The 12287-nt window shown below is 42.7% G+C and overlaps 1 protein-coding gene and 1 non-coding gene across 2 annotated transcripts in view; one reads left to right on the top strand and one right to left on the bottom strand.

The window, feature by feature from the left end:
- The window catches only part of ASTN1 (astrotactin 1), a 368181-nt gene that overhangs the window by 247738 nt on the left and 108156 nt on the right, over window positions 1–12287 (bottom strand). The window lies entirely within an intron of this gene.
- On the top strand, window positions 8117–8189 carry TRNAS-GGA (transfer RNA serine (anticodon GGA)). The gene has a single exon. It is a non-coding gene; the product is annotated as a tRNA-Ser (tRNA).

Raw genomic sequence — 12287 nt, forward strand, 5'->3', positions numbered from 1 at the left:
TCCATGAGTTATTTTACAATTGAAATATAATTCACAAACCATAAAATTCACCCTCTCAAATATATACAATTCAGTGGGTTTTAGCATATTCACAAAGTTGTGCAACCATCACTACTCTAATCCAGAAACTTTTCATCACCCCCAGAAGAAACCCTGCACCCAGAGGCAGCCAAGACTGTTTTTGAGAAGGAAGGAGTTCTGCTTCAAAATCCTAGGGGTGATGGTAACAAGGAAGGAATAAGGGCCGTGGGTATACGGGGAGGTGGGCTGAGAACACAGAATCTCTAGCCTTGGTTTCCAGTTCAGCCCTCTGAACCTATCTATGAGTGGTTGATGCCAAATTCCTTTGGAAAATTATATTCTGTTTCTGTCCAGACCAGAACCATCATAGAGGGCAATGGGCGAAAGAAGGAAGTTACCATACCTGTCAGTGAAGGTGGCTGTCATTTTTTAGATTAAACATAATTACAGAATGATAGGTTCCTCCTTGGCTTTTTCCCACCTCTCCTGGCAACATCTGGCATGGGAGAGCTAAAATGCTAAACCAGGAAGCTATTTACTTATGCTCGATCTGGCCTGGGTTAACCAAAGAAAAAACACACAGGGACAGTAAATGTCTTGTGAATTTCATCACAGCGGGGCTGAGATCAGAGGCTTGGAACACCAGTGTAATCGCATTGGTCTGGATGTCAGCAAAATGGCTCAAGAATAATAAATGCTCAGAAATTGCTTGACCAATGCAAACCTGACCTGGGACTCTGAAGGAGCAAATATGGGAAGTGATCAAATAGTTACTTTAGTCCAAGGCCTCCTGAGGGCTGTGGATGAGGCTCCAACAGAGCCTTTGCCAGTGTACTGAGTGAAACAAGTGCCAAGAGGAGCCTGCACTGTCATCTCAAGGTACCACCAATGGCCATCTATCATACTGTGGCACTGAGATCTCCAGAGAGGCAGGACTGCCCTCACTTTTAGCGTTCCAGTCCTTCCAAGCTTCCCCTCCATAAACCTTATGAATCTCAGCACCTCCAGAATTTCTGAATACCTGAAATACACAGAAACCAGGATGCCATTTATTCTTGTATTCAACCAAGATCCTTGGAGAACACTCTGTCATTGATGTTTAGTCGCTCAGCCGTGTCTGACTCTATGACCCCATGGACCGTCACCTGCCAGGTTCCTCTGCCCATGGGATTTCCCAGGCAAGAATACTGGAGTGGGCTGCCATTTCCTCCTCCAGGGCATCTTTCCGACCCAGGAATAAAACCCACATCTCTTCCACTGGCAGGCGGATTCTTTACCACTGAGCCACCTGGAAAGTCCGCTCCATTTTCCACATTTGGCAAGTTGTGCTACAGGTTTTCTACTGTCAAGGAGGTGTTGGTCTAGTAAGAAACTGAAGACAGAGCCATGAATAGCTACTCTAAACAGTAACAGCAGTGCTGGGTGAGAGGGTGGAACTTGGCTGGGCCTGTTCCCTCGGGAAGGGATAAAATGGGAAGAAGTGTTGGGAGGCAATTCGAGATGAAGAGGACAGTGTGTATAAAGAACAGCAGGTGATGCACGCTTGCAGAGCTGCGGGAGGTCTGGTTATGCTGCAGAGTGAAGACACGCAGGGCAGCAGTGGAGGACTGGGGCTGAAAAGCCAGATTGGGGTCAACTGTAAAAGTTGTGAACGCCAGTTGAAGGAGTTGAGCCCTAATGTAAAATCACCCATGGCTTTATTAAACAGAAGGATGAATAAAGCCATGATTATAGAAAGAGCAGCAGACAGATGAGACTCGGCCACAGTCCCACTGTAATGCTGATCCTCTATTCCACAGAGACCACAATACTAAGAGACCTCGGTCTGGGCGAACCTTAAATGAGACACCAGACTTTGGGTTTTCTTCTCTGTATACGGAGGAGCTGTGGCAACAAATTTTAAGATCCTTTTGTAAGCTGCCACTCCACAATTCTAAATCCAAAGGGTGTGCTTCTGGTGAGCACCTTAAAAGACAATGATTTCAATGTCCCAAGCAATGTCAAATCTTCACTCCAGTCTAACCTCACTCTCCCTCTCTCCTTCCTCTGAGCACACAGTGGACACATTAGGGATGATGTGATCGGAGACTTTAGGGGCCAGGCCCATCTTCAGACTAGACCTCAGGTTGGTGAGAAAGGTTCTCATCCAGGCTGGTATAGATATGTAGATTCTAAGAAAGAAACCTTGGAGCTTTTCTGCACACAATAGAGAACCAGGAAGACATGACCTTAGGCAAAGAAAGTCATACTACAGAATAACCTGGGATGGGCAAAGGCAGACAGGAGGAGAGTGAGATGAACTCATTCTTAAATAGGCCTTAGTCATTGTTCTAATGTTAGCCTGCGTGCTGTGAGCTTGCCACACTGTCTTTCTGAGGGGTTAGCTTAGGATACCCAAAACTCACTGCAGAAATCCCTGGTCCTTCTTTAGGCATCGCTTCATGCTGAGAGTCCCTGAACTGACCTGCTAAGACGACACATCACATCAGAGTATCAGAATCTGCCCAAAGGACAACTTCATCGAGGACCAGATGCTTGATGTCCTCTTTCAAAGAATCTGGCAATTTAAAGTCAAATGTGGATTCGAACCTGGGAAATTCTCAAAGATCCTTTAATTCACTGAATAACTTGAGAGTGGCTTAGAGCAGACCTGGCATTCTGGGTCCCCTTTCCCTCTCCTGGCAAGGCCGAGTTTCACGCTAAATCCAGCTGAGCAGTAATGAGGTGGCTCAGGTGTTGAGGTCAAGCCAGAAGGAAGCATTAACTTGTCCATTTTAGCCCCTTGTTAAGGGCACCTGATGAACTGACCCCGCAGTCTTTCAAGATCGAGGGTGATACCCCCTGATGACCATGACTATTAGGAGACTTTGCTTAGATCAGGATTTTTAAATTCACTGTTAATTTTAAAAACCTTGTCTCCAAACCAAATCTAATATGGCTTCAGAAGGGGCTCCCCAGAGCAGAGTTAGAAAAGGACTGGATCAATTGGAAGACAAATAAAATGCACAACCATGAAATTCCCTGCCATTAGGGGATTGGAGGGGGAGTGTCTATGGGTTATTAGTTTTGCTTGGTTGTTTTTTCAATTCTATTAAGTGTGGTATTGTGAAGAGCCTCATATTCTTTATGAAAGAATTACAAGAGAAAGGGAACATCTCTAAAAATAGAATCTAGCCACCCGTCCAACCTCTGTTATCTAAGCTGCCGTCTGGAGTTTTGCTCTGCCACAAGGATTAAGCTCAGAACTTTAGTGGTGATAAGCTAACTATCCCAAACTAAGGATAACGAGTGGGTCTTGTCCATCAGCGACTAATATTAAGGAGACCAAAGGTAGGCCTGTGATAGAATTACACCTTTTTCTTCCATTCTTCTTTTAATCGCCCCCACCACCCACTTCAGAGTTTGAAAGATATTAATGGTAGGTCTATGTTTCCCACATGGTCTCATTATGGTGTTCAGACTGAAACTGTTAACAGTGGCAGTAACTTTCAACACCTCTGTAAGAAAATAACCTGCTAAAGGTCAGGGGTTAATAACAGCAGAGGATCACTAATTATCCTGTAAATCTTTACTCTGGTATCAAACGTGACCCAAGTCTTTATTGCTTCTGGAACAGCAGCCTCTAAAGACCCCAACATGTTCCATAAACATAATGAGAGCAGGACATGAGTGTCCTGGCCATCTGTGAAGACGGATAAGGGACAGATGAAAATCAGGCAAAGGAGAGGGATGCAGAGAAAAAGGACAAAGTCAGGAGACGCACGGACAGGAGACCAGCCAGAGAAACAATATCCCAGGGGTTGAGTTGGCTGGGTCTCCACATCTCTCGCCGCCGGTACCATCTGGTACGGAGTTCTGAAGTGATGCAATCCCACATCCCAGAGAGAGAGCCACATACAATAAGGTGCCCTACTAGGTCTAAAAAAATCCACCAGCACAGATGCCAGGAACACCAATGATTTGCCCGAAGTTTGTGCCTACATAGGCCTGGCTAAGTGAACAGTCAAGTGAGAGATAACACAGCCAGGTAATTCTTTTGTAAAGATGTCCAGAACACAACTGGAAATGGAGCTCTCTTTGTGGTTCTTCTATTCAACTCACAGTCGACCATGGAGCTGCTGCTTATTATCTCATTCTCACTCCTCTGCCCCCACACACAACTATATGAGCAAAAAGCTTCACAGCAAAATGGCTTAAAATTTAAGAATCTCTCGCCCAACAGAAGAACAAGATGTTCCTTTTTCAAGTAACTGGAATCTTTTTGACTTTCTGAGATCTGGAATAGAAATTTCCACTTCTGACCAGGAGAGGGATAATTGAATTTCTATTTCCTCTGCTTGGTGACATTTGTTCTCAATGGCAAAAATAAGACAGCCTCAAATCATTAATGATCGTGTGATGAGAAATGGAATGGCAGGTTAAAGAGAACTTTGCATTGGGGTGGGGGTGGGGGTGGGGGATGCAGGAGAATGAGGTTGCTGTAATTTCCCCAGAGCCCACTTTTCTCATCTTCAAATGATGAGACTAGGAGGTCTCTGAGGACCAACCCCTCCCAGTTTTAACCATGGTATTCAATGACACTGGCTCTAGTCACACCCCAAATCAGGTGCAGGCTGAGTAAATTTCTGCATGCCAACTAGATAAACGTCTCTGGAAGTTTTTCCAAATCAGACTTTCCTCCTGGGCTTTGGGATGCTTCCAGCTTAGTCCAGCCTATCAGTTTATAGACTGGTTACATTAAATTCAAGACAGGGACCTATAGGGAACAATAGTGACTTAGAGGGAACTCTAATTAGTGCCCCCCCCCCCCAGTAAGAAAGAATTATCTAGCCTACAGATGTCAACAAAGGGTCTCCAATGACTTTTTACTTTTCGTGTTTATGTGGACAAGGGTAGTCTAAATAAGAAAATTGCATCTGATCTCTCTCTGCAGCCTCACCAATAGCCCTTTATAGAGCTATATTCTAAAAATCAGAAATGTCAGCTTCCTTAAAAGCTGCTTACCCATCCACTTCTCTGCTTTCTGGAGAGGTTTACAATGGATTAAAATAAACAGATATGGAAAGATGGAGTGATGGGAGAGAGAGAAATAAGGACTCATACAGTATGTTGTCTCTGGGGGTGGGTGGGGGCAGAAGCTGCAGAAAGCAGAGGGTGGTTTTGTAAATCAGACTTGATGGAAAGCAGTGAAGCTTTCTATGGATGCTGCTGAAGTAGGTCACTCTGTGCTACTGTGTGCTGGCATGAATAGCAATTGAGCAACTCTTCGAACATTCTATTTACCTAGCCATGAAGATGAAAATATTCCTGTGGGGGGAAAATGTGGCCGAAAGGTTCTGACACAACCAGAGAGATGAGGAGACATTCAAATGGCTTATGATTTGATCCAAAATGCTTTGCTTGTTCCTACAACACTGTTTCTCTGGATCTTTTCAAACCTCTGCAAAGAGTTTTTCCACATGATACTCATTAAAGTCTCATTTGAAAGGGGAAAAAAAAGCCCAAAATTCTTTGAAAAAGGCAGGGTTATCTGGGCTACAGATGTACGGGTAAAAGATTTTTAAATATATCTAGTTCTATTCTCCACTGCCATCTGACTGACCTTTGTAAATTGAGATAACGGCACACATTTAACAAAATCTGACATCAAGTAAGATGTGTAATAATATTTAAACTCTGTAATATTAAAATACATATTTATGGATCATTTTGTACATTGTAATGAGAATAAGTCATTTTCAAGCCTGCAGTCTCACAATCGGAATTCTGATTTGAGCTTTGCAAGTCCTGCGGGGCCACTTGGCTGCAGTGTGGCATTGAAAGCAATATGGACACATGGGTTTGAGAAAACCAGGACACTGGTTACAGGGTGATTGCAAGGAAGCTGTCTGGTAGATCCAGTGAGAGCTATGTTCACTCTCAGTCCTCCCTCTTGTACTCCTGTCTTTTATTGACAAAGAGTTTAGTATTTGCTATAATTCTCTGATCTCAAACAGTGACGTTCCCTCATTAGCTCTCACCTTATAAAATGGATCGGAAAAGAGAATGATAATGACAAAATATCACCTGCACATGACTTAGATAAGGAGACTAGCCCTCTGCTTCTCCTAAACTGTCTTCATTCATTTCCATTTCTAATTAGTTTTCATACCCTTGTATTTCTGTTCTTATCATCTGTGATTCAACTCAATAAGCAATGATGTACCTATTACGAGCTGCCTCTGCAAAGAAGCCTTTTCAACATTCATGAGCTAATTTAATCTTTAACGATGCTTGAATGGGGGTATTTATATTGAGAAACGCTGGACTGGAAGAAACACAAGCTGGAATCAAGATTGCCGGGAAAAATATCAATAACCTCAGATATGCAGATGACACCACCCTTATGGCAGAAAGTGAAGAGGAACTCAAAAGCCTCTTGATGAAGTGAAAGAGGAGAGTGGAAAAGTTGGCTTCAACCTCAACATTCAGAAAACGAAGATCATGGCATCTGGTCCAATCACTTCATGTGAAATAGATGGGGAAACAGTGGAAACAGTGTTAGACTTTATTTTTCTGGGCTCCAAAATCACTGCAGATGGTGACTGCAGCCAAGAAATCAAAAGACGCTTACTCCTTGGAAGAAAAGTTATGACCAACCTAGATAGCATATTCAAAAGCAGAGACATTACTTTGCCAACTAAGGGCCATCTAGTCAAGGCTATTGTTTTTCCAGTAGTTATGTATGGATGTGAGAGTTGGACTGTGAAGAAGGCTGAGTGCTGAAGAATTGATGCTTTTGAACTGTGGTGTTGAAGAAGACTCTTGAGAGTCCCTTGGACTGCAAGGAGATCCAACCAGTCCATTCTGAAGGAGATCAGCCCTGGGATTTCTTTGGAAGGAAAGATGCTAAAGCTGAAACTCCAGTACTTTGGCCATCTCGTGCAAAGAGTTGACTCATTGGAAAAGACTCTGATGCTGGGAGGGATTGGGGGCAGGAGGAGAAGGGGACGACAGAGGATGAGATGACTGGATGGCATCACTGACTCGATGGACGTGAGTCTGAGTGAACTCCGGGAGATGGTGATGGACAGGGAGGCCTGGCATGCTGCAATTCATGGGGTCGCAAAGAGTCGGACACAACTGAGCGACTGAACTGAACTGAACTGATATTCCCATTTTACAAACAAGGAACCCCAGAAAAGTCAACCTACTTGACCAAGTTCACCCAGTTATAAATACTAAAGTTAGAGGGGAAAATTCCTATGTCTTTTGGCTTCAAGGCTATGGTTCTTTTCCACTACTTCAGTCCCCATTCCCTCATTTTACACTTCTCAGTCAGTTCAGTCGCTCAGTCATGTCCGACTCTTTGCGACCCCATTGACTGCAGTATGCCAGGCTTCCCTGTCCATCACCAACTCCTGGAGCTTGCTGAAACTCATGTGCATCAAGTCGGTGATGGCATCCAACCATCTCATCCTCTGTCATCCCCTTCTCCTCCTGCCTTCAACTTTCCTAGAACCAGGGTCTTTTCTAACAAGTCAGTGCTTCGCATCAGGTGGCCAAAGTACTGGAGTTTCAGTTTCAGCATCAGTCATTCCAATGAATATTCAGGACTGATTTCCTTTAGGATGGACTGGTTGGATCTCCTTGCAGTCCAAGGGACTCTCAAGAGTCTTTTCCAACACCACAGTTCAAAAGCATCAATTCTTTGGCAGTCAGCTTTCTTTATAGTCCATCTCTCACATCCATCCATGACTACTGGAAAAACCATAGCTTTGACAAGACGAACATTTGTTGGTAAAGTAATGTCTCTGCTTTTTAATATGCTGTCTAGGTTTTTCAGTTTTTCTTCTAAGAAGCAAGTGTCTTTATTTCATGGCTGCAATTACCATCTGCAGTGATTTTGAAGCCTAAGAGAATAAAATCTGTCACTGTTTCCATTGTTTCCCCATCTATTTGCAATAAAGTGATGGGATCAGATGCCATGATCTCAGTTTTTTGAATGTTGAGTTTCAAGCCAGCTTTTTCACTCTCCTCTTTCACTTTCATCAAGAGGCTCTTTAGTTCTTCTTCACTTTCTGCCATAAGGGTGGTGTCATCTGCATATTGGGCTTCCCTGGTGGCTCAGAGGTTAAAGCATCTGCCTGGAATGCAGGAGACCCGGGTTCGATCCCTGGGTCAGGAAGATCCCCTGGAGAAGGAAATGGCAACCCACTCCAATACTCTTGCCTGGAGAGTCCCATGGAGGGAGGAGCCTGGTAGGCTACAGTCCATGGGGTTGCAAAGAGTCGGAAACGACTAAGTGACTTCTCTTATCTGAAGTTATTGATATTTCTCCTGGCAATCTTGATTCCAGATTGTGCTTCATCCAGCCCAGCGTTTCTCAAGATGTACTGCATATAAGTGAAATAAGCAGTGTGAGAATATACAGCCTTGACATACTCCTTTCCCAATATTCAACCAGTCTGTTCTTCCATGTATGGTTCTAACTGTTGGTTCTTGACCTGCATACAAATTTCTCTGGAGGCAGATAAGGTGGTCTGGTATTCCCATTTCTATAAGAAATTTCCAGAAGGAAACTATAAGCAAGGTGAAAAGACAGCCTTCAGAATGGGAGGAAATAATAGCAAATGAAGCAACTGACAAATGATTAATCTCAAAAATATACAAGCAACTCTTACAACTCAATTCCAGAAAAATAAATGACCCAATCAAAAAATGGGCCAAAGAACTAAATTTCTCCAAAGAAGACATACAGATGGCTAACAAGCACATGAAAAAATGCTCAACATCACTCATTATCAGAGAAATGCAAATCAAAACCACAATGAGGTACCATTTCACGCCAGTCAGAATGGCTGCTATCCAAAAGTCTACAAGCAATAAATGCTGGAGAGGGTGTGGAGAAAAGGGAACCCTCTTACACTGTTGGTGGGAATGCAAACTAGTACAGCCACTATGGAGAACAGTGTGGAGAGTCCTTCAAAAACTGCAAATAGAACTGCTTTATGACCCAGCAATCCCACTGCTGGGCAAACACACCAACGAAACCAGAACTGAAAGAGACACGTGTACCCCAATGTTCATCGCAGCACTGTTTATAATAGCCAGGACATGGAAGCGACCTAGATGTCCATCAGCAGGTGAATGGATAAGAAAGCTGTGGTACATATGCACAATGGAGTATTACTCAGCCATTAAAAAGAATACATTTGAATCAGTTCTAATGAGGTGGATGAAACTGTAGTCTATTATACAGAATGAAGTAAGCCAGAAAGAAAAACACCAATACAGTATACTAATGCATATATATGGAATTTAGAAAGTTGGTAACGATAACCCTGTATGTGAGACAGCAAAAGAGACACAGATGTATAGAACAGTTTTTGGGACTCTGTGGGAGAGGGCGAGGGTGGGATGATTTGGGAGAATGGCATTGAAACATGTATAATATCATATGTGAAATGAATCACCAGTCCAGGTTTGATGCATGATACAGGATGCTTGGGGCTGGTGCACTGGGATGACGCAGAGGGATGGTATGGGGAGGAAGGTGGGAGGGGGGTTCAGGATGGGGAACACGTGTACACCCATGGTGGATTCATGTTGATGTATGCCAAAACCAATACAACATTGTAAAGTAACTAGCCTCCAGTTAAAATAAATAAATTTATATTAAAAAAGGGAAAAAAAAAAGAATTTTCCAGTTTGTTGTGATCCACCAGTCAAAGGCTTTAGCATAGTTAATGATGCAGAAGTGGATGTTTTTCTGGAATTCTCTTGCTTTTTCTTTCTTTTCCAACGGATGTTGGCAATTCGATATCTGGTTCCTCTGCCTTTTCTAAACCCAGCTTGAACATCTTTTTGAAGTTATCTGTTCTGTTGAAGCATAGCTTGGAGAATGAGTGCAATTGTGTGGTAGTTTGAACATTCTTTGGCATTGCCTTTCTTTGGGATTGGAATGAAAACTGACCTTTTCCAGTCCCGTGGCCACTGCTGAATTTTCCAAATTTGCTGGCATATTGAGTGCAGCACTTTCACAGCATTATCTTTTAGGATTTGAAATAGCTCAGCTGGAATTCTATCACCTCCACGAGCTTTCTTTGTAGTGATGCTTCCCAAGGCCCACTTGACCTCATACTCCAGGATGTCTGGCTCCATGTGAGTGATCACACCATTGTGGCTAACTGGGCCATGAAGATCTTTTTTGAATAATTCTGTGTTTTCTTGCCACCTCTTCTTAATATCTTCTGCTTTTGTTAGGTCTATAATATTTCTGTCCTTTATTGTGCCCATCTTTGCACAAAATGTTCTCTTGGTATCTCTAATTTTCTTGAAGAGATCTCCAGTCTTTCCTATTCTATTGTTTTCCTCTATCTGTTTTCACTGATCACATAGGAAGGCTTTCTTATCTCTCTTTGCTATTCTTTGGAACTCTGCATTCAGATGGCTGTATCTTTCCTTTTCTTCTTTGCCTTGCACTTCTCTTCTTTTCTCAGCTATTTGCGAGCCTGCCTCAAACAACCAGTTGGCCTTTTTGCATTTCTTTTTTCTGGGGATGGTTCTAATCACTGCCTGCTGTACACTGTTAGAAACCTGTGTCCATAGTTCTTCAGGCACTCTGTCTATCAGATCTAATCCCTTGAATCTGTTTGTCACTTCCACTGTATAATTGTAAGGGATTTGATTTATGTTGTACCTGAATGGTCTAATGGTTTTCCCCACTTTCTTCAATTTAAGTCTAAATTTGGCAATAAGGAGTTCATGATCTGAGCCACAGTCAGCTCCCTGTCTTGTTTTCACTGACTGTATAGAGCTTCTCCATCTTTGGCTGCAAAGAATATAATCAGTCTGATTTTGTATAGACTATCTGGTGATGTCCATGTGTAGAGTTGTCTCTTGTGTTGTTGGAAGAGAGTGTTTACACATCTCAACCCAAGATAATAGAAGTAAAGTGCTTAGCAATATATGGCATACAATGAATACCCATCAACATCAATACTGTCATTATTAATACTGTGTTTTTTGTTTTCATTGTTAGAGTTAGTCATAGAAATTCCAAAATTGAGTAATAATCATTGGGAGAGTTAAGCCAAGTGTAACTTTAACTGTCACAAGCTTAAATGTCTTCTTAAGCCCAGAAACCATTAAGAATCAGCTCAGTTCCAGTGAGGAACTTGGCCAAGTCATACTTGTATATCTCTCTAATGCTCCTTAAAAAACTGAACATTCCTTAGATATCTCTGATGAAATCTCACTTACACTGTCTGCTTTAAGATCTGGCCACTGGGGCTTTCACAGATGATGTCAAGCTATCCGTGCCCATGGATGCCCAAGCTATCCATGGCCCAAGCTCAGCCAAATCCCCTGAGCTTGCTGTAAGGCAAAACACTCAGTAATTGACCCTGTGTGTTCCTGGACACAAAATCCTTAGTGACACCCATTTTTTTTCTACAGGAAATAGGCTTCATTCAGCCTCTAAGACATTCCCTGATCAAGATCATCTCCAAGAAAAAGATATGCAAAAAGGCAAAATGGTTGTCTGAGGAGGCCTTAAAAATTGCTGAGAAAAGAAGAGAAGCAAAAGGCAAAGGTGAAAAGGAAAGATATACCCATTTGAATGCAGAATTCCAAAGAATGACAAGGAGAGCTGGGAAAGCCTTCTTCAGTGATCCATGCAAAGAAATAGAGGAAAACATCAGAATGGGAAAGACTAGAGATCTCTTCAAGAAATTAGAGATACCAAGGGGACATTTCATGCAAAGATGGGCTCAACAAAGGACAGAAATGGTACAGACCTAACAGAAGCAGAAGATATTAAGAAGAAGTGGCAAGAATACACAGAAAAATTATAAAAAAAGATCTTCACAACCCAGATAATCATGATGGTGTGATCACTCAGCTAGAGCCAGACATCCTGGAATGCAAAGTCAAGTGGGTCTTAGGAAGCATCACTATGAGCAAAGCTAGTGGAGGTGATGGAATTCCAGTTGAGCTATTTCAAATCCAAAAAGATGATGCTGGGAAAGCACTGCACTCAATCTACAAGCAAATTTGGAAAACCCAGCAGTGGCCACAGGACTAGAAAAGGTCAGTGTTCAGTCCAATCCCAAAGAATGCTCAAACTACCACACAATTGCCTATCTCACATGCTAGTAAAGCAATGCTCAGAATTTTTGAAGACAGGCTTCAACAGTAGATGAACTGTGATCTTCCAGATGTTCAAGCTGGTTTTAGAAAAGGCAGAGGAAACAGAGATCAAACTGCCAAGATCCGCTGGATCA

Source organism: Ovis canadensis, chromosome 12, assembly GCF_042477335.2.
Source record: "Ovis canadensis isolate MfBH-ARS-UI-01 breed Bighorn chromosome 12, ARS-UI_OviCan_v2, whole genome shotgun sequence".
Classification (NCBI taxonomy): domain Eukaryota; kingdom Metazoa; phylum Chordata; class Mammalia; order Artiodactyla; family Bovidae; genus Ovis; species Ovis canadensis.